Source organism: Apteryx mantelli, chromosome 17 (assembly GCF_036417845.1).
Source record: "Apteryx mantelli isolate bAptMan1 chromosome 17, bAptMan1.hap1, whole genome shotgun sequence".
NCBI classification, from domain to species: Eukaryota; Metazoa; Chordata; class Aves; order Apterygiformes; family Apterygidae; genus Apteryx; species Apteryx mantelli.
Window position 1 is genome coordinate 10482581 of NC_089994.1, and position 26297 is coordinate 10508877.

Consider the following 26297-nt stretch of genomic DNA (forward strand, 5'->3'; position numbering starts at 1 on the left):
AGGTTCTCGGAAATAAGAATAATTATATCAGCACATAACTTTAGGCCCCATATTTGAGATATGAGCCCCCAACTGACCCGAGATTGTCTCACAGATATCTATTAGAAAGGGTAGATTCATTTCTAAAACAAGCACACTGTACAATAATTTACGGCCACTTTGTTTTTCTACCTGCCTGTAATCTAATCCTATAGGAAACCTAAGTGAAAGTTGGGTTTTGGATATTAGGTCTTGCTTTTAGCTTGGTAAATCTCAGATCTGTTTTTTCATAAAATTCTGTCTGTAGAGATATTTAGCACCAAAACTTCTCTGGGTACGGGGCTGCACATTTAGTACCTGTTTTTGCTGGAGGCTGTACAGAACAGAACACATTTCACTCCAACCGCAGTTCTATGAAACAGTATATCCAGTTTTAAGCCTACGACCACATCAAAAATGCTGCAACCACATGGCATGAAGTGCAGAGCCAGCACAAACTTACTTTGCCGGTTCAAATGTATTAGAACATTTTTAAAGAGTAATTTTGCCCCAGAAGATTTTATGCTTAATCAGGTACTGTCTGCCTTCTTGAAGCCAGCATAAACACAATTTCTTGTGTTTCAGCCAAATTACCAGAAACACGATCCTTTCTTTGCATGGATCTAATCTCAAAGAGCATGGAACTACTACATCAAATACCTGGTTTTCCTTAAACTAACAGAAGTAAACCCAGGGCTCAAAACTCACTAGATATAACAAAACCGTGCAAAGGTATGCCCAAAGATGAAAGTCAGCAGAGAGGGGGAGAGAGAGAGCACGAGCGAGAGAGAAATGCTAGATTTGGAATAAATGACCAGAGGGAATAAATTAAACATAATTCAGCTTCTACAGACAATAAGAGCAACATTTTGGAAACCCAAATATACATTGCATGTAACAAGTTCCAAATAAGCCGCTTCTCAGACCTTATAGAGGAATCTATCCCAAGTCCGGCTCCTCTCGGTGTCGCTGCTCTGGTTGACTGAGTTTTAATTTGACCCTTACGTGGCAATCGCCACCAATGAATAGCAATGAGGAATTCACAAAGAAAGCGATTTCAGTATAGTTCTCTCATAGGCACAGACAGACATACTGTGTTGGTGTCAAAAGAAACAAAAAACGCTGGTTAGGGTTTTTTTGTTCCTTTGGACAGAAGCAGTCTGTGAAACAAGGTTTCAACTACGAAAGGAACAAGGGCAGAGGAAATGCTAACAGGAAAACTCCTTGAGAAGGAGCTTTGGATCTTAAAGGATACGTCAGTGAACTCTGCAGCTCGCCAGTTCTATTATTGCAGAAAAAAAGTCAGTGTAAATTATTTGAGATTTTGCATCATTAGGAATTTTCATCCAATCAGCAGGAATAATATTATACCAGAATAATATACTACAATCTGGTTTTGGCAACACCAGCAAAAACAATCCGGACACACATACATCTTAGCAGGCATAATACAGTTCCAGCATTTTACTCACTACAGAATTGGCTCTGGTCAGGAGCAACTTAATATCTCAGATCTGACTATAATGATTCCCAGCCAGTATAAAAGAATTAATATTCTAATTAGCCTCTTAATTAAAAGCATTGAAATTATATTGTATTAACTTATAAAAGACATAATTCCCAGCAAAACAGACAGAGCATGACTCAGATAATCATGTTTTAAAACATGTTCTTACAGAAGGTATCTGTCTGGCAACTAGAGCAAGGGATAGGGAAATGGGATTCTTGGGTTTTGTTTTTGGGGGGGAATTTTGTTTTACACAAAGCTCTACTATAAATATATATGCTGGAAAGCCTTGGGCAGGTCACCTCACCTCTTTATTGTTTTGCCCAAGTACAGTAGTTCATGTGCTAGGTATTCACATTTGTAAAGCAACTTGACATCCTTGATCGAAGGAGGGTCTCAGTAATCTTTCTCCTTGTTATACTAATTAAGAACATGTCTTGCTTCATGTCAAAGCTCAGAACCTGATGTATGAAAACCAATATACTGAACCAACAAAGCACTCCTAGTATAGCTATAACTTCACTGGCAAAGCTGCATTCTGTACCACTATAATGAAGCCAACTTTAATACACCAGAACAAAGCAAATTTTACAACAACAGGTGTATTAACAACCTTGAGTCCCATTTTCAGCAGAAATCTGTAGTGCAGATATTACTGTATTCCATCCTTTTAAACACAGACTTTTCTTATATCTGATACAGTCTTTCACGGATTCACCAGTGCTTGTTTAAACGACACCAGTCATGGTCTTTCCACGTCTTCCCTTAGGAACTGATTCTCCACTTTAGCAGAGCTCACTTCCAGGATTTTTTCTGGTTTTCTGTCTAAACTTCTGTGCAGTGTTTTCAGGGCTTGGTGATACTGTGCTTACACAGCTTTAATTATACTGTAGCTCAGTTTCCCTAATACAATACATTTCTATTGCTATAGCTTACTCCCAAATGAAAAGAAAAATTAATTATAGCAATACAGAACACCTTTATAACCACTGTATACATATAATAGCACAACTAATTCAGGAAAGAATTAAACCTCAAGTTGAACTATTTTTACAGGGGCAATTTTTAAGTCTATGTTTTAGCCTAAGTTTAGTTTTACCTAATGTAACAATTTCCATTTCTTTTCAAAATTTATCGTTTATAGACCAGAACAGCATAACAGTACCTCTCCAAAGCCAAGCTCTTGTTCTTCAGGACCTAAGAACTTGTCTACACTGAGTAAGCTGAAGTCTTAAATCACAGAGCACTTGTTATGCCACACTTCCTGCAAAGATCAGTGTTTGCATTAATTAAGCATAAAATAGCATGGCAAAGTGTCATCATGTTACCTCACACTTACTAAATGTCCACACGAAGGTTTAATGAGGTATGCGAGGGACTATAAATTCACACTGTGTGCTGCAAGCTCTCTGTGTAAACAAACCCTCCGTTAATATTTTCAAATGAGTATCTAGGTGGAATAATTTTAAGAAAAATCTCATACACATGAAAAGACTGAACAACGTAGAGATGGCTAAATTCTGACTTTAGCGCGAGTCTGCAGAACTTGGAACAATAACAAGAGATTTTCAGCTGTCACATTCATGGCAGTGAGTGTTAATTCTGTCAACCCAACCATGACAATTGAAATATTAACGTCATTAATTATTTCATTCCCAACCTAGAAAATCTGTAATTTGCACAACTTAATTTCTATTTATCTACTTCAGTGCTGCTAGTGGGTAGCATTTGGGAGAGAGCATTTTTTTTCCCTCCCAAATCAAGAAGCCAAGTCTGAAGTGTCCAGCTGAGCTGAATGGTATGCACAAATCTCATAGAGGGAAAGCCAGAGAAATTCAGAACATTTTGATATGCTCAGCAGCAGATTTCAGTAATTCCTTTTACTTAATATTGTGCATTCATGCACATGCCAATATTTACATATCCCTAGATACTTTGATATTTTTCTGTACATTTTTTGTTTTACTATAGAATTAAAATGCAATCTATTGGGACAATGTTCATATATGCTATCATTTTTACTTGGAAGTTAAAGCTAGAATGAACGAGATAATATTTTGCCATCTCTTTTGGAATATTAATAGCATATTTGCTGCTTCTCAGACCTCTGACACCTTTCCTTTGTGCCTTGGATCTTTCCAAATGTGATTGCTACTGGCTTGATTAGTTCATAGGCCAATCCTTTTAATGCCCTAGAACACATGCCATTGCATCCTAAAGCTGCTGCATGCCATTGATTTTTGAAGTCTCCCCCACTGAAATCAATAAGGAGCTCTACTTAAAAATGGATTGCACTTTACGGTCCCTTGCTGATTCATGTATATTCAGGTTTCCAAGTATTTTCATAGCTGCTTTTAGCAGCAGCTATACATACCGAGTCTTCTTCACTTCCTCTGACCCCAATTTGATTCGCACTGACATCAACAGAAGGTTTAGTAGCCACTGTGCTTCCACTGTGAGCAGAAACAGACAATCTGTAGCTATCCAGGCAAACTTGTAAATAGTGTAAAATGGTTATGGTGGAATTGCCTTTGAATATTGTCTTCCAAATAACTAGAAAAAACCCTCAGACAGTGAAGGTTATATGAATGCTAGATAGTATCAGGCATTAAATTAACTATGCATGCACTACATACAGGCTATCTACATAGCACTGTATTGATGGACTGGGTCTGATCTCACTGTCAACAAAAATTCTTCTTTACTATAGAGGCTACCCTTGCAAACACTGCCACCAAAAATCAATAGGTCTATTCTTGGAACTAGGTTGTTTCAATGAGAAAAAGAGAGGCATCAACATCCAAAGCAGCATAGTTTGTAACTTCACTCTGCAGTTCTTTCTAGTATTTTAGAGCTTGGCTTCATTAATATAAAATCTAATTTGTCTGTAAATAAGCCAATCACATGACCAGACTGTGATCATATTAAAGAATTACTTCCACAGAATAATTAAAGGATTTCTCTGAAAAATATATTAGTATCCTTATTTTTCTTGGCCTCTAGATGCTTTGAGTTTTGGTAAAGGGCTTCCATTATAAGAGAAAGGCTATTGATGGCATTGCAATCTGAAGCTGTCTCTATGCAGCGAACTACAGCTGAGAATGATCTTATACTAAACATTAAATCTCCATTTTGAAAAATGCAGGAATAAGAGAATGACTGCATCAGCAGCAATTTCCATAGCCAGACCAGTTTCTTCTTGACAAAACAGAACAACTAAAACTTTATGGCAGGGCTGGAAAATCTTGCAGATGGTCATAATCATCCTTTCACAAAAGATATTACTGTGGTATCTTCTAACAGTGGTAAAATAAATAACAAAATGGCAAGCAACAAACGTCAGGACAGCTATTCAGTTAAGCAGGCCAACAGCCTGCTTCATCTCTTGCAAACCCTACAATAAATGTGTTAATAGACAGTGTATTTAAACCAACAGACATTAGTTAGAAAACGGTTAGTTCACTACACAGTTTGAGGGGAGAGAGAAATCCAGCTGCGACCCCACAAAACAGTGAGTGTTTAAGCTCGGCAGCAGATGTGTCAAACGACTTATCCCTACCACGAGCAGTTAATTGATGCTATAAATAGCACTGTGCAGACACAACAACAAAAAAACTACTTAATTCTCATATCCAAAGCGCACAGGCTAGCTTTGCTTATCAGTAAAACTATTTTCATTTAAAGGAGTGAGCTTGTATGTTTTACATGTAGATCAACACAGAGAGATAATTTGATTCCAGGCTATTGAGAGATTTCCTTCCTTCTACGTTTCAGAAGAGCAGGGCTGCATGCCGCTAAATGAGATCTGTAGATTACAGTAGAAGAAAGGCTAATAAAACTGCATAGCTACATTCCTGGGTAACGACGGATGTTTTGCAATTCCAGGGCTCCAACCTCAGGGTTTATGAGAGCATCTCTCATAATGCTTTTGAGATTAATGCAAATAAATGCATCAAAAGGGAAGAGATTTTTTAACCCATCTGAATCAAATAATTACTATCTCCCTTAGCATTTTACTCCAATAAACAAATTGGCACTGCTAGGAAAAATCACAGTTCCAGAGAGCTCAGAACAAGCATCTTACTGGCAATTTTCTTACAGCTTACAGAAGAGGAAAAAAATCCCTCTCCTGTTTTTCTGAACATGCATCTTGCTTAACTCTTTCCCACTCATATCTAGCAGGTTGTGTGGCTTCTCTATTGCCCTGCATGGTATTGGCAACATTAGTATAAACAGGAAAGAAAAAAGTCAATATTCATATTTAATTCTTGAAGCTACTAAATCAAGCAAATTTTATTATCTGCGTAACCAAACTTACTGCATTACTCTCCCTTATTTCAGCCTCTCTCATTGAAAATAAAGCCAGATTTAGACCTCACATCACTTTAAACCAGGAATAATATCAATGAAGAGGAGATTAAAGCCACACGAAAAGAGGGAAGGAACAGAATGAGGACCACTGGCTTTAATTCTCTCCAGTAACATCTGTCTCATTCTAAATCAACTTCTTCTGCCAGGCTAAATTTGGAAGCCCAAGGCACTAAGTTACACTACACAGACCAAAACTATGTATCTGCTTTCTTCAATTGTATGCGTAGATTTAAAGATGGGATAGACAGACTCTTTGGTATTTCAGTCTCTATAAATTTAAAATGCAATCCAAGTTCATTTTACCCTTGTAACTTTGGGATGCAATCCAAGTTTGCCCTGATTAACACTACAGCTTTTTAGTCTTACAAGACAAACATGCATTTGAGAACTAATAATTAATATCTGAGCAAAATAAAAATACCAAGCTCATCTGATGTCTGGAATAATCATCTAGTTCATGCATAAACAATGTAAAGGCAGGAAAAACAGATACATTTTAATTGACAGTCTCAAACAGACTCATCATTTCATATGACGAATTTTGGCACATAAACATCTCTAATGTTGCCAACAGACCAATCTTTGTTACATATTGCAAAAATGCCCTGCTCCAGAGCATAACTGCCTGTGGGAGGGGCAGAAACAATGTCCCAAGAACTGCCAATTAACTTCTGGGTTCTCAGGTGCAAGACACGGTTGCATTTTCAGAGCAGAAATCTTTATAACTGGTAAGCAGTGAAGTTCTATCAGCCAAGCATATTGGCTTCTTCGGGGTTATATTGACAGTCAAATTGAGCCTTCAGAGAACAATGTTCAGGACATGTCTTGTTCATATCACTGGGTAAATCAAGAAACCATAGTAACCCCATTGATTAGTCCAAACTCAAAACGTGCGTTATTTATTTAGACCTTTCACTTGCATGAAACAGAAATACAGCACAGTGCCTAGCCTGCAAAGTGCTGCCTTCATATATTTATCAAAACCAACTTTTATTACATCACTGAAAGTAGTGATTTTCACAGCTCAGACTGATATGCTCATTTTAAGATCTTTTTATTCATTTGCTTTTAACTCTACCAAAGTTTAAACATTTGGGCTGATGTTTTCCATGACAGGTCTTTCCTTCAGGCTGAATTTCTCTTTTAGGGAAATTTTAGCTAGAATAATTCAGCTGTTTCTCATATCAGCATTAGGGAAATTTTTGTGCAAGTTTCTTCAGTAAGTTGCCCAGAAGACACAGTGAGGCAGCCTGCTATCAGTCAGCAACCCTACAGTTGCCAGCACAGCACAGAGATATGGTGTCTCCCTTCTGCTTTGTATGCAGCTCACGGGGTGGCAGAAGTCACCACGGCCTTGCAAATGGCAAGGATCTGCTGGTCATCAACATATCAACCTCCAAACTGAACTACCAGTGATTCTGCCTCTTCTCTGTTCTTCCTTTCCTGCCTATAAAGCCTGTCCTGATCATAAGGCTCTGTTTAGACTCAAATGTATAAGACATTGAGACTACACGTCTTCTGTACTGTTGCTCCTCTTGGGCATGCAGTTCAGAAGGGGCAAGGGAAACTTAATGCTTCTGCTGTTTGGCTGCCAGGTAAAACAAGGTGAAGACTGAAAAGTAATGCAATACATACACATCCCGGAAGATAAACTGAGGTTTCCCAGATAACCCTAACTGTGACATTTCCATGTTTTTGCAACTTTATTTCCATCACTTGTACTGCAAATGTCATTATCACTGAAATCTATGCTACCATAGCAGAAATGAATCAAAGCGCCTTAAAACAAGCACAATCACAAGGAAAAGGTGCTGAATGGAGTAAAATTTGCCTTCTGTTCTCTTAGTTCAAACCAAGAAATTCAGTAGTTATGACTGGACACTCTGCTACCAGCCCAGTTAAAAACGCTCATAGTTGAGGTGGTGGAGATCTCTACATTTGCTTCTTCTCTCCAAAAGCAGAAACAGTTGTGCAACACAGTCTTAAAGACTTTCAAGCGCTATGCTTAGAAGTATTCTTGTTGCTGCACAGTGGGCACATGAGCCTAAACAAGGATTCGATATAACTGAATCCTGTCCTGAGACTGGTCTTGACCTAAAATCGGTAAAAATCAGGTAAAGTATTGGATTTGTGGAGACTATCAGTTGCCTTTTGGAAAGGTCATTTTTTTCCACAGAACCATAGTTAGACACTGACCTCATCCCTTCAAAGGCTATCTTACTTTTGTATCTCATGTGTCCTTTGATTCAATCTCAATGCTTTTTTATAGCTTATGTTGTCCATCAATAATAGGTCTCCTTTCCAGGAATGTACTTATCACTATTGCCTACAGTTATTTGGAAGCAGAAATATTTTTTTCAGATCACTAAAATCTGCCTCAAGAACCAACTTCTTATTTAGACCATTCCTTTTCAATAACCATTCTGTCCATGACTCTGCAGAGGTGTGGGGAAAAATAATAAAAAAAAAAAGATTCTGCATTAAGTGTCTAGCCACTTCAAATGTTTAAAACAAATTCCCTCTATTATATCAAAACCTATTACTGTTCAAGCAGGAATGTCTTTCAGCTATAATAAACACCTCTTCTAACTCATTTAATTACATTTATATAAGTTACAGAATTAAGTAGCAAATGGAATGCAGACACTAAGGACAAGGTAAACTCTGTTAAGAATCATTCCCACAAACAGCTTGAAAACTTTATATGGGCTATATATACACCTTCAGTTCTGACATATATAAAAGGGACAACATTTTAACCCAAAAATAATCAAATGAGAATGGAAAGAACTTTAAAAAAATCAGTAACACGATACTTGAAATTCAGAGAATTATTTTTAGAAGAATGCTTGGCTGAAACTATAATCCACCTACACTGAGAGAAAGAAAGCAGTACATAGAAAGCAGTAATTTTTCAGGAAAACAAACAACAGAGAGTGCTTTAATATTTAATTCCTTTATTCAACGCCAAGGCCCCAGAGTTAACACAAAGGCACACCAAGCTATTGAGGTGAATTCACAGCAGCTGAAAATGCTGGTGGTCATGCTCTAAGCAAGCTGGTGGAAAGAGGACTGGCCTTTGGATCTCAAGACAGGCTTAGATGTCATTGGCATGGAAGGAACAGAGAGAGGAAGGACACATCATTGAGTATGACCCTCACTGCAGAAAGACACAGTGACACAAATGTGGCTGCAGGAAGAAGTCATACGGTAGGACACATTTCCTGCTCTGCTAGGGGTAGTATTAAAATGAATGAGGATTTCCAGAGTAGAAGGAGATGGCAGACATGGAACAGAGATGTTTTAAATGAAAGGACAGAAACTGTTCTTACCTAGCACTTGAATTTCAATACCACCTCAGGTCTCAACACAGTATGGAATTACAGAGGTCCCTGTCTTAGTTCCACAGTTTTAATATTTATCATGGGTATTCCCTTCTTTCTGTTCTTCTCTCACCCTACCACTATTTTAAAAACAATTTCAATAGGCCTTTAATAGGATGCAGACTAATGAATTTCTGAAAGGTGTAAAGATAATTTAAAATAATAAAAGGGCAATGAGCTAAAAACATAATAATGACAAAGCAGCAAATTACTCAAGAGGAACAGAGTATGTAAGCAACTGCAGAAATACAATACCTTTTATAGTGTTCCTTTCTTGTAGTTGCTTTAAGACAGAAATTCTCCCTTGGGTTGATGATAACTCTGTCAGAGAAACAAAGAAACATGACAAAAAAGACATTTTAATTCCATGTACTGGGAGGAGGGGAATATGTTTACATAACTGATAAAATTTATATAATACAGTGGAAATCCATCAGTTGTAGCTCCCCTTGATTCCCCTTCCCATCCTGAGTCATGCTGGTGTACAAGAAGATGCTACCTTGGAGATCTCTCCCACCATCACCTGAGACGCTAAGAAAATCCTTCAGCACTTTAGTACAGAAAGTAAGTAGCTATTCCAAACCTCTTGGTTTCTGCCCAAGTACCACCCATAATTGCATATATCAGACATTTGCATACTTAGAACTTCAATCCAAAATATACTTAATTTCCCTTTGAATCATAATTTAAAATGCAAAAATGTTTCCTTCATAACCACATACCACAGCATTTTCAGTCATCCAGGTCTAAATATTATGTAGCAACTCTAAAAATGTCAACTGTGGCTATATAAATATACTTCATATAGTTTGACATTTTTTCATCTAACAGCAGGAAATAAGAGAAATTAGGACAGAAGGAAATTCACCTCTGAAATTCATCAGTATGAACTCAATATTTTTCAACATCTCATTTTTGTTTGAGCTTCTGGTAGTATTCCCATTAGAGCTAAATTTTTCCCAGAAATTTCTCATACAGATAATAAACAGGCTGTTTTATGTCTCAGATTTCCAGTCTCCTTCCCTGACCAAAAACATTCTGAGTAGATGATTCCTGCAGATCATCCTTGTTTTGGTTTCATTCTGTCTGAAGTTTACCCATAAAAACAGACACTGTCACTTCCCTTCCACTTCCAGCCTGCAACATGGCTTCATTACTGCACCCTTTCCCCTGCTCCTTCCTGGGCTGGAAGGCGCAGTAAGGCCAAATAAACCTATCAGTGTTCTGTATTTGAAACCACTTCAATGCATCAGACTTGCTGTAACCAAGTAGATGCTAAAACAAAATTACATATTTCTGATGTAAAATGGGTTTCTTTGAATCCTATTTTCTTTTAGCTTTTGGCTTATAACATGAATATGGTCACCTCCTCCAAGTAGGCTAAGTTTATGTATTTTATTAAAATAGTCTCCATTTTTAAAACAAGCAAATAATTTATGATTTATGTTTAGTGTCACATGGTGCAGTCAACAACTACTGAAATAATACTTTGCTTAATTTACTCTTCCTCCTTTCCCACCTGTATTTTTTTCTTTTAGTTGTTCCAAGTCAGGAGGACAGGCAGCCTAAGGCATTTGCCTGGAGTTGGGACATGCCGGTTAAGTCCCAGATCCACTATAGCCTTCATGCACGGCTGTGGGCTATTTAACCTTTTCGTACCATATAATCTGGGAAGAGACTGCATTTTCCTACCTCACCAGATCTCGTAGCAGTAATATAAAAAAGATCACCCTACCCAAATCACCTTTAGCACTGCACTACTTACATACTGCAAGTATCCTGATAGCATTTGATCCAAAATATTAACAATAATAATAATAATAATAATGATATAGTAATAAGGAATATAATAGGAACAGTTATATCTGAAATAAATATTGCCACTCTGTTGCCTGTTCCCTTTCTTCCCATTTCTTCCTTGTGAGATTTACCAGATAGGAATCTTAAGAATTTAAAGTAATATTTAATGGCTATATATTTGCCACTAAAGACATATATAATCTCAAATTCTTGGCTAAAAAAGATGCACAGCAATCAAACTCTCTCTTTTGCTAGGATCCTTTCAAAAGTCTCTGCATAATTTCCACTTGCAGTGAGACTGAACTCTCTGATGTTAGAGTCAGTCCTGAGAGAACCGTGATTAGATTTCATTCTTTCTTCATGCTACTTTCTTTTATGCTCCCCATAATTTAGTGCTTTGAGCTCCTCTTATTCTACAGAGCATCACCTTAGCTTTATAACAGGCTGACCAGTAAAACATGGGCTAACATGGTCATAAAAGCAAGTTTAGGACCAGATCCTGAGAATGTTCTTTTTTTAACCTTGATGCAAAGGGTCAACATTAATGTATAACTGTATGGCAGAAAATAAAGTTGTGACTTGCTGAACATGGGTCACTCTGCTATGACATAATCTATCCACATCTGAATTTTAGATGGTTTGGGGTTAAGCCAAGATTTTGCAAATAGTAATAATAATAAAAAGAATAAATAAATCAATAAAGACCCAATATTTTCCCCCAAGTTAGTCATTAAATTTTTATTTTCCAATGGAATACACAAGTCCACTTATAGGAAAACTTAGCTGAAGCTTATGAATCTTCTAAATTCCATTTACAGACGGACGATGAACCTCGTCTGTTCAATACAACCATTCTCCATTCTTTTCCATTCATTTCCATTCCATTCCAAAAGAGTGAAAAAAGGATCAGATTCTGAAAGGAAGAAAAGGCCTGAAATGGCTGAAGTAGGAACATGGCGTATGTTTAAAATTGAAAGTTTCATGAGTGCTTTGCTGCTAACTCTAGAATGAGGAAGATGTATAAATAAATAAATAAATTAAATAAAATTTTATATATATATATCTCAATCATACTATTTGTCTCTTCAGACAAAAAAATATTTAAGGATTTAGCATGGATGTGAATAGATGATCCAGACAAGTCTGGGGGAGGCTGAATTCCAATACAACATATCCATTCTGTGGATAAAGCAAAGAGATGGGTCAGCAGGACTTTGGATATAATCCAAAACCACATGGGCTACCTCCTCCTGCAGGATGGCACCATCCTACCTTGCCTCCTGTGAAAGTGATGGTCCCTAACGTGCCTTCTGGGTTACAGAAAACCAGCTGGATCAGCTAACATTGACAGACGTCATTCTCGTCACATTTATCACGTGGCTGCAGCATTGCTGACACTGGGGAGTCAAGTGTTGGTTTATATTGGCAGATGTGAGCTGAGAGCTTGAGCCCCAAATCCTGGACAGCCTAGAGCTTGTGGAGGCTCACGGCTTTATCTCAAAGTCCCGTTCTCAGCCCTTGGCTGCTCTGTGTTTGATAACATGCTCTGTACTGAGGGAGACGGGTGAAGGGAGAGAAAAAGAAATCACCAGCTTGGAGCACATGACATTTAATAAAACACAGCCTGTACGTCATTATAAAAATGCTGCTCCATTTCGGTGATATACTTTTATTGCAGATTTTAATCAAGTATCTCGCTGCTCTCAGATGAGAAAGGTGGAGAAAAATCTGTAATGCCTTTTCTAATTGCTTGTTCTCTCTCACTTGTAACTAATTACCCTAGTCACATTGTTAAGGGATTGAGCATTTTTACATTCACTCACCACCAACTATTGTATTAAGAAAAGAAATTAGATAATAAGTCTGTAGTTCTAATAATTCATTCAAATAAATATCTTCAGAAAAAAGAAGCCACAACAACATCAAGACACTGACACTGCAAAACATATGAGAAAATAAAGCATCAGCAAACAACTTGCCACATTCAGTGACTTCTACAATTGCATCCCAAACATCACTCGGTTCCTTTTCTACTCCAGTTAACATAATTAGTTATTAAAACTTCTTTCTAACATAGTGAGAATGTGAGTAGCTTACTGGAGTATAAGAAAGCTTAGGGCCAAATTTTGATGCTACACCATCACAAGTGGACACAATAGCGACAGCATTTTTACACAAACAGCAGGATGGAAAGTACCGCAGCAATCTGACCTACCATCCCTTTCTTCTACGGGCTTATTTTGCATCATCTCCTAAGCCTGGACTGTGCTTCTTATACACTGTCATATTCTCTTGGATCCTTATTCAGAAAGCTTCTGAACATGCATCCACTACTGAAAAGTATGACAGGGAAACCAGTTGTGAGATGCAGCCCTTGGAAAGGTAAAACATGGCTAAATCCCCGGAATTCAGTGCACTTGACTGTCCTGTGGCTTACACAAGGACAGTGTGCTTAGCGGTGGCACGTGGACAGCATTACACAAAGCCACTAATGAAATGCATTGCGTGCTCCTGAGCAGATCCCTCGCTTGTGCATAGAAATAGGTGCAATTAAAACAGCTAAATGTGAGGTGAGTAGCAAAGTCTAAAGTGAGAGACAAATGGGAAGAGATAAGCAGGTGTGGATAGACAAGCAGACTACTTTTCAATTCAGCTGCAATACTACTATAAGCAAGTACTGCAAAATCTTGCCAAGGGCATGACTGCAAAAAGCCTCTATCTTTGGCTCCTTTTGTCACTAAAATAAGCTTCTCTCTATACCTGTGCATTTCCAGCATTACAATGGCTAGTGAAGAATTTGACTCACCTAATTTATTTCGTAACAGAAAAATCACCTGCAGAATCAGAGCTACAGCCCCCTCCACACACTCAACACACACTCCATAGTCTCAATGGACTAATATTTCCCTTGCTTACAGCAGTATATCACAGATGACATAACTTCAATTAACTTAACAGTTACACCAGTGGAAAAGAGCCCAGTGGAAAAGAGCTCACTCGCTCCAAAGTTAAACTTGTCTGTCCCTCTTTGTTTTGTCCGTATTGACTGCAGGTAGCTCATGTCCTCCAGCTGCGCATCTTCCTGGGCCGGGGCTTTGCTTCTGGTTCACAGATAAATCTCTATACGTATGCACAGAGCTGAAGAGTATTCTTTGTGCTGTATTTTGCATTTGCTGTGATTTACTTTTCTTAACCAAGAGACAAGGGGGTGAGCAGAAGGAATCTGAGGTTTTTCTGAAGTTCCTTCTTCCTCCACCTTATATACTCCTTTGCTAAATTGCTGTTTTATTTCATTGAGAAATATAGACTATTCTGATCAACAAAACAGTTCTGCTTTTATACAAGCTTCCCACTGCAAACATGAGGTACCTATATTATAGAGCTCCGTGTGTGGGTGTATACCCTCTGTCACAACTTGCATCTAAACATACAAAACGGCCATGGGGAGCAAGGTCTCTCCACTGAAAGATGCGATACAAACACAGCAACCATACAACACGCTCAATAGCAATGCCAGACGCTCATAATACTGCCTTCCATCAAAAGAGGCACACTACAAGCTGTTTGATATTCTAATATTTATACTTAATTATTGGTACAAATTAATTGAAAACAACATTATTTCTGTGCTACTTAGGAGCTCTGAGTTTCCTTATGAACTCCTACTCATTCTTAATTATAATGTAAATTGGTGCATTAATATCACACAGGCAGCCATTAATTAAATCAGCTGATACAAATGTGGACAAAGTTTGGACAGAAGCAGTGGCAAAATGCCTAGAGAGTTGCAGGAAGCCCTCTTAACTGCTCAGTCACCAGTTAAACATGTCTACTGGATAGATCCCCAGACCTTTCAGAATAAATGCTTTGGGTAATAGTAGTTATTGGCAGTAAAAATATTACAGCAGAGGGGGAGAACCATGTATCAGTACGCAGACATGTCACAGATAAGAACTGTGGCTTTTTAAAATGTCAAGACTGAAAATGTACAACAGTCTATAAAATGTCATTCAAGTCATTACATGCAAACAATGTAAATCATTTATTAAGGAAATGATATCTGAATTAACTTTGGAAAACTAGATGCACCTATTTTCTGTGTGACATTAGTTTATTGATGAAGAAATTGCATATTAAATAAAAAATAGAACTACAAAAGTCAACGTGTAATATTTCAATTTAATGCAACAGGATACAAACAAGTAAAATATAAGCTTAATTCTTTTTACTGAAGAAAAGGTCACAAATTTTTGTGCAATTGGTAAATTAATGAGACACCCAGACATTTTAGTGTTTTTAATATAGGACTAGGAATTTCTCCTAAACAAACAGGAGGGTTAGGCTAAAACTGCAATTTCTTGATAGCACAAACCTAAACGACAGTATTCCCAAGATTTGTTTTCCATCACGTCATATAGATTAGCAACTACACAACTGGGAGATTTGCAAAATCTGCAAAGTAGCCATGAATTATACATTTCTAAATGTTTAAAGTTAATGTATAATAATCTTCCTATGAAGATTCTGCTGAAGACTGATAGTACTACCATCCGAGTATTTCTGATTACAAACAGAGACAGCCAGGAAGTGAAAAACAAATAGGTAACACACAGAATCCAGTAATACACAGGCACTGTATATATATGCAATGCATATTACACACATTATGTGTGTAATGCATATTACACATATATATGATAAATGAAACTTTGTGCCAACAACATTGTTTCTCAAGAATTTATTTAGTGGTAAAATTGTAGTTGAATATCTTTTCTTAAAAAATGTAATTTAAAATTTTATAACCTAATATGCATAAGAATTCATCAAACTCAATTAAATTAAAATGCAACCCTTGATCACCTTTTATGCAAATTTTTAAAACAAATTTTATTACCTGATATGCTAATATGGCGTTTCATTTAATTTAGCCGATGAATTCCCCAGTTTTGTTTCCCAGTACACTAAGTATATCCCAACTGCAGATGGTAGCTTTTCATGAGGTAACCAAAGTCTCCTTGTATGTATTACAAAAACAAGATAACTTTATTCATTTTAAATGAGAGGTAGAAGTGATCTTCCAGAGAATTTCTAATGAAATTTAATCTTGAAAAAAGAAAAAAAGAAAAAAAAAGGAGAGAGAGAGAGAGAAGTGGTTGAAGCCTCGCTTCGGTGCCAGTGCCAGTGCAGTTCACAACAGCGGGAAACTCTGGCTGCAGCTGGTTATATTCTCCGCGGGAGAAATTGCTCTCAAAGAAAGCCAGACTTGAGTTCTGTGATTATTTCCGTGAATGTTTAGCCAGGATAGAAATGGCAAAGTCAGGCCTGTAACTGCTACTTAAAAACATCAAGGTGATGCTGAAGATCTTGACTGAACACCAGTAGCTTCCTAGCGTGCTGTTGTGTCTTGGTCCTGGAAGTTGTGTGTGGGAGCATATAGCTACCCAGGGATCAAATCCATGCCGTCCTCTGCACTCATAGCTCTGAAGGCCACTGAAGGATTTAGTGGTTTTAACTGAACTACTGCCAGGTTCACAGACCTCAGCTCCCACTAAGCTAGAATCAGAGATCCTGGGCATCCCAATATGCCTAAGACTGTAGTGCTAGGGCCCTCCAGCGAGCGGGGCAAACCCAAGGGGTAAGGGGCAAGATGAGAACAAGTGCTCGTAGGAGAGCTGTGATGAAAACAAAGCTTGAGGTTCTTGTTTTTACATAGCAAAACAAATCCAGATTATTTTTTTAATCTGGGTGGAATCACCCATCTGTCCATATTTTTTTTTAATGAACACAATCACCATGTACACATTTTAATAAGTAACAACTCCCAAACAAATATTTATACTTTACAAGGACTGCCAGTGAAAAATCATTTCTCTTTCAAATCCATTCACTAAAGAATGTCACACTCAATACAGGTTTTGTCACAAACAGTCAGCCGGTGAGATTAATTTATCGTTATGTAAAACCTGATTTAATTTCTTTTCTAACAGTTGTTTTTTTTTGGGGGGGGGGGTTGCTTTTATTCAGCGTTACATTGCACACATCAGCTTGTTCAGATCCAAGTGCAGGCTTAACACTAAACTAATAAACTTTCAGTATAAGAATTATTTTAGATTTGAAAAACAGTGCTTTGCAGAAAAACTATTTTCTAAATAAAACAGCAAGTTTTAGTTACTTGCACTAGTAATACACCTTCCTGTTAATGAATAACTTATTATATAGCATATTTACAAGATCAAATTTAGAGTTACCATGTGATACAAATACCATTAAAATGGTTTAAAAAATAATAATAAAAAAATGTTCAGTGCAGCCATCCCCAACCATAAAGTCATGAAAAGCCAAATGATCTTTGCTTAATGAATGCTTGTGCTTTCGGCTTTACTCCGCTTCCCAACCAATCCAGAAGTCCAGCCACAGTCTAAAGGGAGAGCTAGGGCTTCTGAGCTAGACTTCCTAATCCAGGGAACTGAGGCAACCTATTCAATTCTCCATCATATTTAATTGAAAAGGTAGATGAAAAGAACTCAGCCTTCCCATTTGACCCCTATTTGAAAATGTTTTGATGAAGAGGAGAAAGGTCTTGCCTAAAGAAAAAGTGAAGTTTAATATGTGTATGTCACAGCTACCCTACCAGTTTTTTAAACTCATTTACTGTATAGTTAAACTATAAAGAGTGTCTTTAAATATCTCCTTCAGCACAGACTTCCCAAGGCAACCTGGATTTTTTAGACGTAAACTCTAAAAAGGAGATCTTTGTTAACTATTTTACTTCACAAAAGAAAACTGCAGTTTCCAATTAATATCTTACTGTATTCATACAACATAGATTAGCTACTATAAAACAGCACAATGCTGTAACAATTTCATTATGATTACAATAACCAGAAGCACTCTGCAGTCAACACTGTCAGATGTTTCTGTGTTTATCTGACATCCTTCTAGCATGTTAATTATGCCGTACTGCCTGCCAGTGGCTAACATCTACTGGCTTAGCAATTAAGCTGGCAAGGTCTCAACTCTGAACAAAAGACAGCTACCAGATATTTTGTCAAGCTAGATAATTTCTTACCTAAAATATGTACTTAAAAAAAGTCCAGTTCTTTCTGAGCATGCTCTCTGTGCCCAAATAGAAGAAGAAAATTGTCTTGAAAAAACCTTAACAACAGCATTTTGTAAATAAAATTAGGGTAGCCTGCCTTAATTTAAGAACTATTATTTTCTCCATGAATCTGTATTAGTGCTGAATACTCTTACCAGTCTATACGGTCATTTAGAATACAGTTAATGTAATTACTATTACAATAGTAACTCACCTCTGCAATTGCCATGAGACCTTTTATGAGCTAGATCACCATTATATTCTTAGAAGGTCAAAAGAAAGGAATGTAAAATACAAGTAGGATCCGAGAAATCAAATGGAGAATGACAGCTTGCGGAAGGTCAGAGCCACGAGTGAGAGTCCAATCTTTCGAATCACAAAACTAAGCCTTAACACACAAGCGACACCATCCTCTCTTTCTTAGAAAAGAAGGACGATTGAATGAGGCCTCAGCCACATTTCCAATTCTTACAGTTAATGTACATAAAGAAGCATTTTTGAGCAAGAACACAGAAAAAAAAGCTTGAAACACCTGGAAATCTCTTAGCAAAGCTGCAGAATGCACAGCATTCACACAAAGGCTAGGACATGCGTGCGTGCTCCGGAAGGCTAATTGAGTGTATGCATGTATATGCATAGTTAAACCCAATGAGCATTCCCATGCAAGAGCACAGTGATCAGAAATGTCACATAAACATGCCAACTTACATGAATCACAAATTTATGTCAACAAACCACATACAAATAGTTAGGATATCAAAAGGCATGAATAATCAGATGATGGCTACTTTCAAATGTTCTGTCAAAATTTTTTTATAGCAGTATTGATTCACTAGTCAACCTCCTAAAAGAACAATTTTACTAATAGGTTTTGGCCAGTAGAAATTGCAAGGATATGAGATCTGTCACATGGGTGACAGTGAAAGAGTACAGTATGTTCAGTTTGCACAAAAATTATGGATATACTATTTAATTGCATAACAATGTTTCTATTTTTCTCTGTTGAAAAGTAATTTAATAGGTTCTGTTTATTAATGATGACCTGAAGGGAGAAGTTCACATGAAGTGAAAGAAAAACAGGATCTCACCATAAGCTTCAGTCATGCACACAAAACAGTGTTACATTAGCACAGATTAAGATCACTAATATAAATTGCTTTTATAAAATGAGGTGAAAATTAAAGGTGAAGTACTGTAGTAATCTAAAATGAGAAACAATTGCTAGCGAAAGATATGAATAGCATCCAAACTCTTTGCACCGTGAATGTAAAAGAGATGGCTAGGATGGATACCGAAGGAGAAAAGAAATAAATCACTTATAGTTGCTATAGATCGGAGTTCAGCAGCCCTTCCTGGCAAACCAAGAGTTCACACACAAAGCAAAGATAGCTTGAGAAAGATAACTGAGAAAGAATATATTAAGAGTATTTGTACCCCAAGTCCCAGAACCCTTATAAGCATTATGTTTCATTTTAATACACTCAGATTGCTGGGCAGTCATATTACGTAGGCTATTTAAAGATATGTTAGCATATTCAAACACTTGGCTTCAGTTTCTTCAATTTCTAGGATAAACAAGAGCAACTAAAATGTGTGATGTTAACTCCCTGAAGCGTGTGTTTCCAGATCCACAAAAAGATTATGTAAGCACTATAATCTTACTTTAATTGAAATATGCTAAATACACATATTTATTAATGTATCTTGTTGCCTGGTACTCTCAGTTCAGTAAGTTCAAGAACCACAGAATCATAGGTGTGTTTAAACACGCACACAGGCACTCGTGCACGCGCATGCACAAGAATTCTAGCTCTAATTTCAGGAAAGTTAAAAGGTGAAAGCAGTAGGAATCTGGTTATCCTGACACTACTGAAGCAAAGGATGTGCTAGATTTCTCCTGAACCTTTTATTATTAATAAAATCTTTAAAGAAAATTCCCAAAGTCAATTACATACCTACTGCCTAGCAAGTGTCTATAAATGGACAGGCCAAACAACTGCACAGGGAGAAAAAATATGAGGCTGAATACTCTCATCAAGTTCACAGGGTTTGATTTGCTTGCTAGGCTGATTTTAAATGACAACAGTTAAGACTAAGGTTACACTTAAACTCAGTCACCAACTCAGCAGCAGAACTGGCTAAAACTAAGGCTTCTCGTTTCCAATGTAGTTCCCCAAAAGCACACCACACCATACTGTTTCCTTTCTTATGGTGACTGCTGTCATCTCATTTTCATGTTCTCCTCCACCTTTGCTGACAGAGGAAATTTATTACAATCCCACCGTAAGGAAGCTGAAACAATTTCCTAAGACCCAAAGTTTTGCATATATCCTCAAAGCCAGGAAAGGGAGATTAAATTAAATCATATTCCTCAAACTCTGCTGAAAACTATCATCTTAATCTTAGGCATTTCTTTTCATGGCTGTTTTTTTCCTAAGAAATACTTGGGTGGAGAGTGCTAGGAAAAAATCTAAACAGGAAAATACGTTAAGATTCTGAGAGAGTACAACAAACGAGTATTAAAAAAAAAAAAAAGAAAGAAAAGTAGTTTTATTACAATACTCCCTTGTTTTTAAACCATCTAGACTCAGATCACTGGAAAATTGGCAATTAGAGTAAACTGATTAATCTAGTTCAGTGACAGCTTGGTCTCACAAAGTCCCAAATACTGCATTTTGTTAATACTGAAGGCACAAACAAGAGATCAAATACGCCTTTGAAAGGCCAAGTAACCCACTAAATACCAAGCTGATAGTATTGAAGAATACAGCACATGCTGGAAAGCCTAACAGTGAAACGTGCTGATACCAAATAAATTTGTGAGTGGGAAGAACATAGAAAAATTGGCAAGGAAAGGAGCTTGAGAGCACCACAGTTCCACTCTGCAGCAGAAGCTGTAGCGCCAAGTGCGAACTGGCAATATAAGCGTGTGCCAAAGTGCATGTGGAACTAAAACTGGAAAAGTATCAGCAAATGCCTGAATCATTGTATTTATCCCTCTCAGTGCATACGTGTCACATGGCTGCTGTGATAACTTGCTTAGATAGATATAAAAAGGTATGAAGTAGCAATGGAGATCTGAGATGAACATTTCTGATACCCAATTCAGTGATTGCAGAGAACTTTGTTTCTGCCAGAACAGAAGAAAAACAAGCAGGAAAAAAAATGACAGCAGGAAATCAAGGGAAATAAGGGTCAACAGTGAAGAAAGCACACAGTCTGTCCTACAAAGCCACCACTTTGTCAGGAAAGGGAATAGGCAGCTCATACAAGAGAAACCAACAGGTGAACAATTCATAAATATTGACACCATGTTTGTCACTGCTGTTCCTGCCATTGCTCATGTTGCTCTTAGGATTAATACACATTCCTGGTGAGATCAGTATGTGTGGAACCATAGCTGAACCTATACTACTTTTAAAATTTCTATATGTATCAGCGTACGTTTGATATACCCGCTGGATCACTTTTCAGTACCACGTATGCCTCCTCGTTTTGCTCCCAAAACAAAGGGAAATAAAATGAGAACAGAAGAGGTCTGGAAAACTCACAATGGCATAAGATGTGCTTGAAACTGTGGACACACCGTGCTGCACTCTTGATCTCTCTGATCTCAGATATGAGTAAGATATTGAGGCTTAAATGAACCCTTTTGTCGAAGCACCTTGTTCACTGCAGATCAGATTCAGTCCTCGCTCACGGAATGGAAAAGGCAGAACGAGGAGTAACATGACACGAGGGCCCGCAAAGTGGTAACCACGCTGGCAGATCTGATTTTAGCTCTGCCAGCCTCGACAGCATCCTTACAACAGGCATCAGGTGCGATAAAACTGATGAATAGGTCTGACTGTCAAAAATATAGAGGCAATAACTCCACCACACGAGTCTGATTTGCATCTTAAATATTTATAACTTTCAGATTTAAGAGACAGTAGGTGGCTGCACATCTGTTCTTTTAATCTGAATGAATGCCTTTTAATATAAGCAGGCAAGCAACTGCAAATTCTAAGGAGAGTCAAGACATCTCCGTGGGACTTTGCAAGCCAGCTTCCAATGCGGCTCCAGTGTCAGAAGGCTGCGGCAAGCCATTAACGTGCAGATGCTAGTTTTCTCCTCTCTCGTCCTATTATTCCTCCTGAATGATTCAATGATGCCTCTTGTTTCTGTAGCATTGAAAATGCAGTGAAGGATTGATGAGACCAAAAATACTGGACTCAAAAAAACCTAAACTTGACAAGATATTTATTAGAAAGAGAAAATATTTTTCACGCAAGTATCTTGGAAGTCAGCAGGATATGTTGACTTTGATTTCCAGTCACAACAGTGTCACAGGCTGTAGGTGCTTCTCAAATTTCAAACCATACAGAAATAAAATGGATTCTTATGAACACAGTATCAGATATCATGATACGCTTTTAGCCTTGCAAAATTGCATAAAATCTGCTTGTCTGCAACTTGCTAGAATGACCAATTGTAAGGAAAAAAAAAATAACATTTTACTTGCCGTCAAAAAAATGTAATTACCTGTGGGCTGAAAGAATTTTGCAAAGTTACTATAAACTAGCTGTCCATATAATGCTAATACATCTTTGCTATACAACAAAACATGCTGCTATTCTCTCTAACCATCCTATCAGTCTCCCTTTCCAAAAAAGTGAGACAGACTTTTCCATGTGTCCAGAGATCGTCCAGACACTGAAAGAAGAGAAACAAATATGCATTCCACTGAAACTCTGCTATTAACATACTTTCCTTAGTGGTACCAACAGAGCTTTGGTAACACTGTCCAAGTTCTGGTAAAGCTACAGGACAGATTCCCTTCGAGTTGCTATATGCCCAACCGTATCATTACAAGACCAAATGGTCTCTCCAGCTGTTAATCACACACAGCTCCATGTGAAGACAATGGGAAATTTCATTGTCTAAGAACTATGTAAAATTTGCTCTAGCTGCTAATTGAAAGAAATCACCAAAAGCCTGAAGGTTTAAATCAATATGAATAAAAATTCACATTTAATAGGATCAAAAATCTAAGGCTAAGGCCACAATAAATCTTATCTTAATATTACTCTACCATGTTCACTATTGTTAAGACCTGCAAATTGTAATAAAATCTTTGCTGGTAGAAGTCCCAGTCTGACAATCTTTTCATGAAACATTATTTAAGAATATGAGCTGAGCTTTCATTAGGTTATCTGAGCTATATGGTTTTGAGGGACAGATTTTAATTGTATGTGTGTCAATCACAAATCCCATCCAATTGTCATGGAAACACACAGTCATTCCAATCAAGAGTCAAATGATTAACTGGGCTGCTGGAACAAAAGTTTTATAGGAGCAATTTACTGAAACTGTCTGGTTTGCATATATTAAGCTGAATGGAATCACAGTAATGGCAATGCTGCTGGACACAGTGCTCTGCCAAGACTTTCAATGGATTTAATACTTACATTTTCTATAGAGAACATGCATTATTCTGATTGTATTTAAGCTAGCTGGATGTTAGAGGGTATACTTGGATTCTGTAAGACTCCCATGTTTTTGCCTGTTTCTCTTCCAAGGGCAAGGTCTGCCCTCAAACCTGACTCATTTTGTAGGTAATTGAGAATTTGAGACATAAGCAAGGCATATAAGACTTGATATATTGCTTTTACAAATAAGTATCACTGATGCTTATAAAAGTAATTAATGTGATGTCCCTAAATCTTTGACAGGTGATTTACAAAACAGTCACATTTTTTAGGTCATGATTGTTTTTTCCAAATCAAGAAACCAACCATTTACTGAACTTACTTGGCTTCCATTACTCAAAAATGTGCCTTGTGACCTGTAATGTATTTATCCTCACACCATGCCTGTGAGCTCGTGCAGTGCTACTAGCATCACTCAGCCTAGGGGGAGATGGAATAAACACAAACTCAGACCCAGGTTCACCAAGTTCTTCAGGTACCTAAATTCCCATTGACTGTTGAGGAGTTAGGACTAATCAACTCATCTAACGTCATACAGAAAGCCAAGTAACATAAAAGACTCATAGGATGCCAGTAAGCTTCCTCATAGGTCTTCCTCGATCATCCTGCTTTCTTCTTTCCTTTTGTGTAGTTCTTAAAACTACTGCCCTGAACCCCAGCCATTCTTCCCCTTCTTACAAATGTGCAAGTATGGGATACAATGTCTCTCGTTTTGCTATCCATGTTTTAATTGGGTTATCCTTTTTTCATTAATATCATGAATAAATTATAGTAAGTGCACATGCTAGTTCGGAACTGACAAGAACATACTCATCAGCAACTGAGATTCAGAAAGCTGTGTTCCTTATTCGTACGTATTTGCCACGCAGCGCACACAGTGAGACTGGCATGTTCCTTGCTTCCCATGGACTGCCCGGAGCACGCGTCTGTATTTGTTACAAGACAACATGAACCACTCAGCACCTACAAATCCTAAACAAATGGTTAAGCCCCTGAAAAAGAGCAATTGCCTGCTCCCAAAAGCCAACCCTTTTAACGGGCTACAGCTATTGATGCTTTGCAAAGTAATTCAAAGTACAAATGTCAGGAAGGAGAATGCTTTAAAATCTGTAATGACATGATCATCCAAAAAGAAATTATTCAGGCTGAGTGTGAGCTCGGTTTCAGGAGCTGGCTGTTGTAATGAGTATATACATTCCTATATCTAATTATATATGTGTGCATAATCTGGATATGATGGAGACACCACAAACATAGAATTCCAGGATTTCTTTAAATCTTCATTTCTCAACTACGCTTAAGTCTCTGCTTGTGAAAGACTCATTTTAGGCCAAAAGCAAAAAGACCAGGTAACGTGATCTTGCTACACTCCAAGCGGACAATTTGCGAAGATAATGAACGCGCTGAATTCTTCGTCACAGCCCCCTTCACAACTTGCACAGGCAGCTGTCAGCAAAGCAGACTCTAAAGAAAGTTTCAAATCCCAAAGAAAACTGGAAATACTGCCTGATGTTGAAAAACCAGGTATGCTGAATATGTGAAAAGCAGAAGAAACTTTATAATTCCATTCATCACTAAGAGCTTAATGAAATGTGACTATTAACATTATAATACAAATATTCTACATTTATAGAGCTTTTTCAACCAGAGACTTTTTAAGATGTTTTATAAGGGAAACATCACCAGAAGTTGCTATAGGATACACAATCTAAAGGGTCCAAGGTCAAATCCACAGCAAAACCTGCGATTAGCAATGATTTTTTGATTTTCATATCCATGTTCCTATTCTTTGATCACCATGCTGACTCCTAAGCATGGGGTAGCTGAAAGGAAAACTGAAAATTTTCCATTAAAATTCCAACCTGTTGATAATAGATATTCCCACATGCATTTATGATTTCCTGCACACACAAATGGGGTGTGTGCAAACATCTTTGACGTCATTTTCAGAGCCTCTCTGAAAATTTAGTAACTGTAGTTCTAGTTAACTGTAGTAGGAAAGCATGCGAGCGCCGGCCGGTTGGAGCAGGAGCTGCTGTAGGCACCGCCTGAGCAATGAAACCGAATATGAAGATTTTACCTTTTTCTCTTTCGAGTGACTATGTTAGATAAACATACAGGCTCATACACTTTAATGAGTGCGTTTCAAATTATAGTGTTACTGCCGAAATCTTACAGAATTTTAGGAGAGGAACACATTGAATTTTCGTGCACTTTCTGCATATCTTGCAATTCAGTTATTTCACTTCAATGCATATAATATTCTTTCTGATTTAACTTTACAATTTTCATATCACAGAAATGAGTAAGATTACATCATCTGATTCTGCTATAAAACTAGACTTTTTAAATTGTCTGTTAAAAGATAGACTGCAGAAACTATATTGGCTGAATCCGGAAAGCTGGGGATAGAAGAAATCCACGAACATTTTGCTTATTGGAACAATGTAACACAGCAGCAAAACTAGATCAAATACTTTATCCAGTACAGAAACAGTCTTGATTTGGGGAGAGGGGAAGGAGGAATCTTCAGGGTTTTTTTCTCTGAAATGTGACTGTTTAAAAGAGCAAGAGAGCAGCTTCATTCTTATCTTGCAAGCACACTGAAGCAAAAATACAACTGGAATTTTCCATTACCAGGGAAAGAG

General features: G+C 37.5%; 1 protein-coding gene across 2 annotated transcripts in view; it reads right to left on the bottom strand.

Moving 5' to 3' along the window:
* ARVCF (ARVCF delta catenin family member) overlaps positions 1–26297 on the bottom strand; it is a 305181-nt gene that overhangs the window by 183249 nt on the left and 95635 nt on the right. For both annotated transcript variants that reach the window (XM_067307355.1, XM_067307353.1), the window contains one exon: positions 9535–9600. The gene's annotated coding sequence lies outside the window, so the exon portion shown is untranslated. The remainder of the gene's footprint in view (positions 1–9534; positions 9601–26297) is intronic.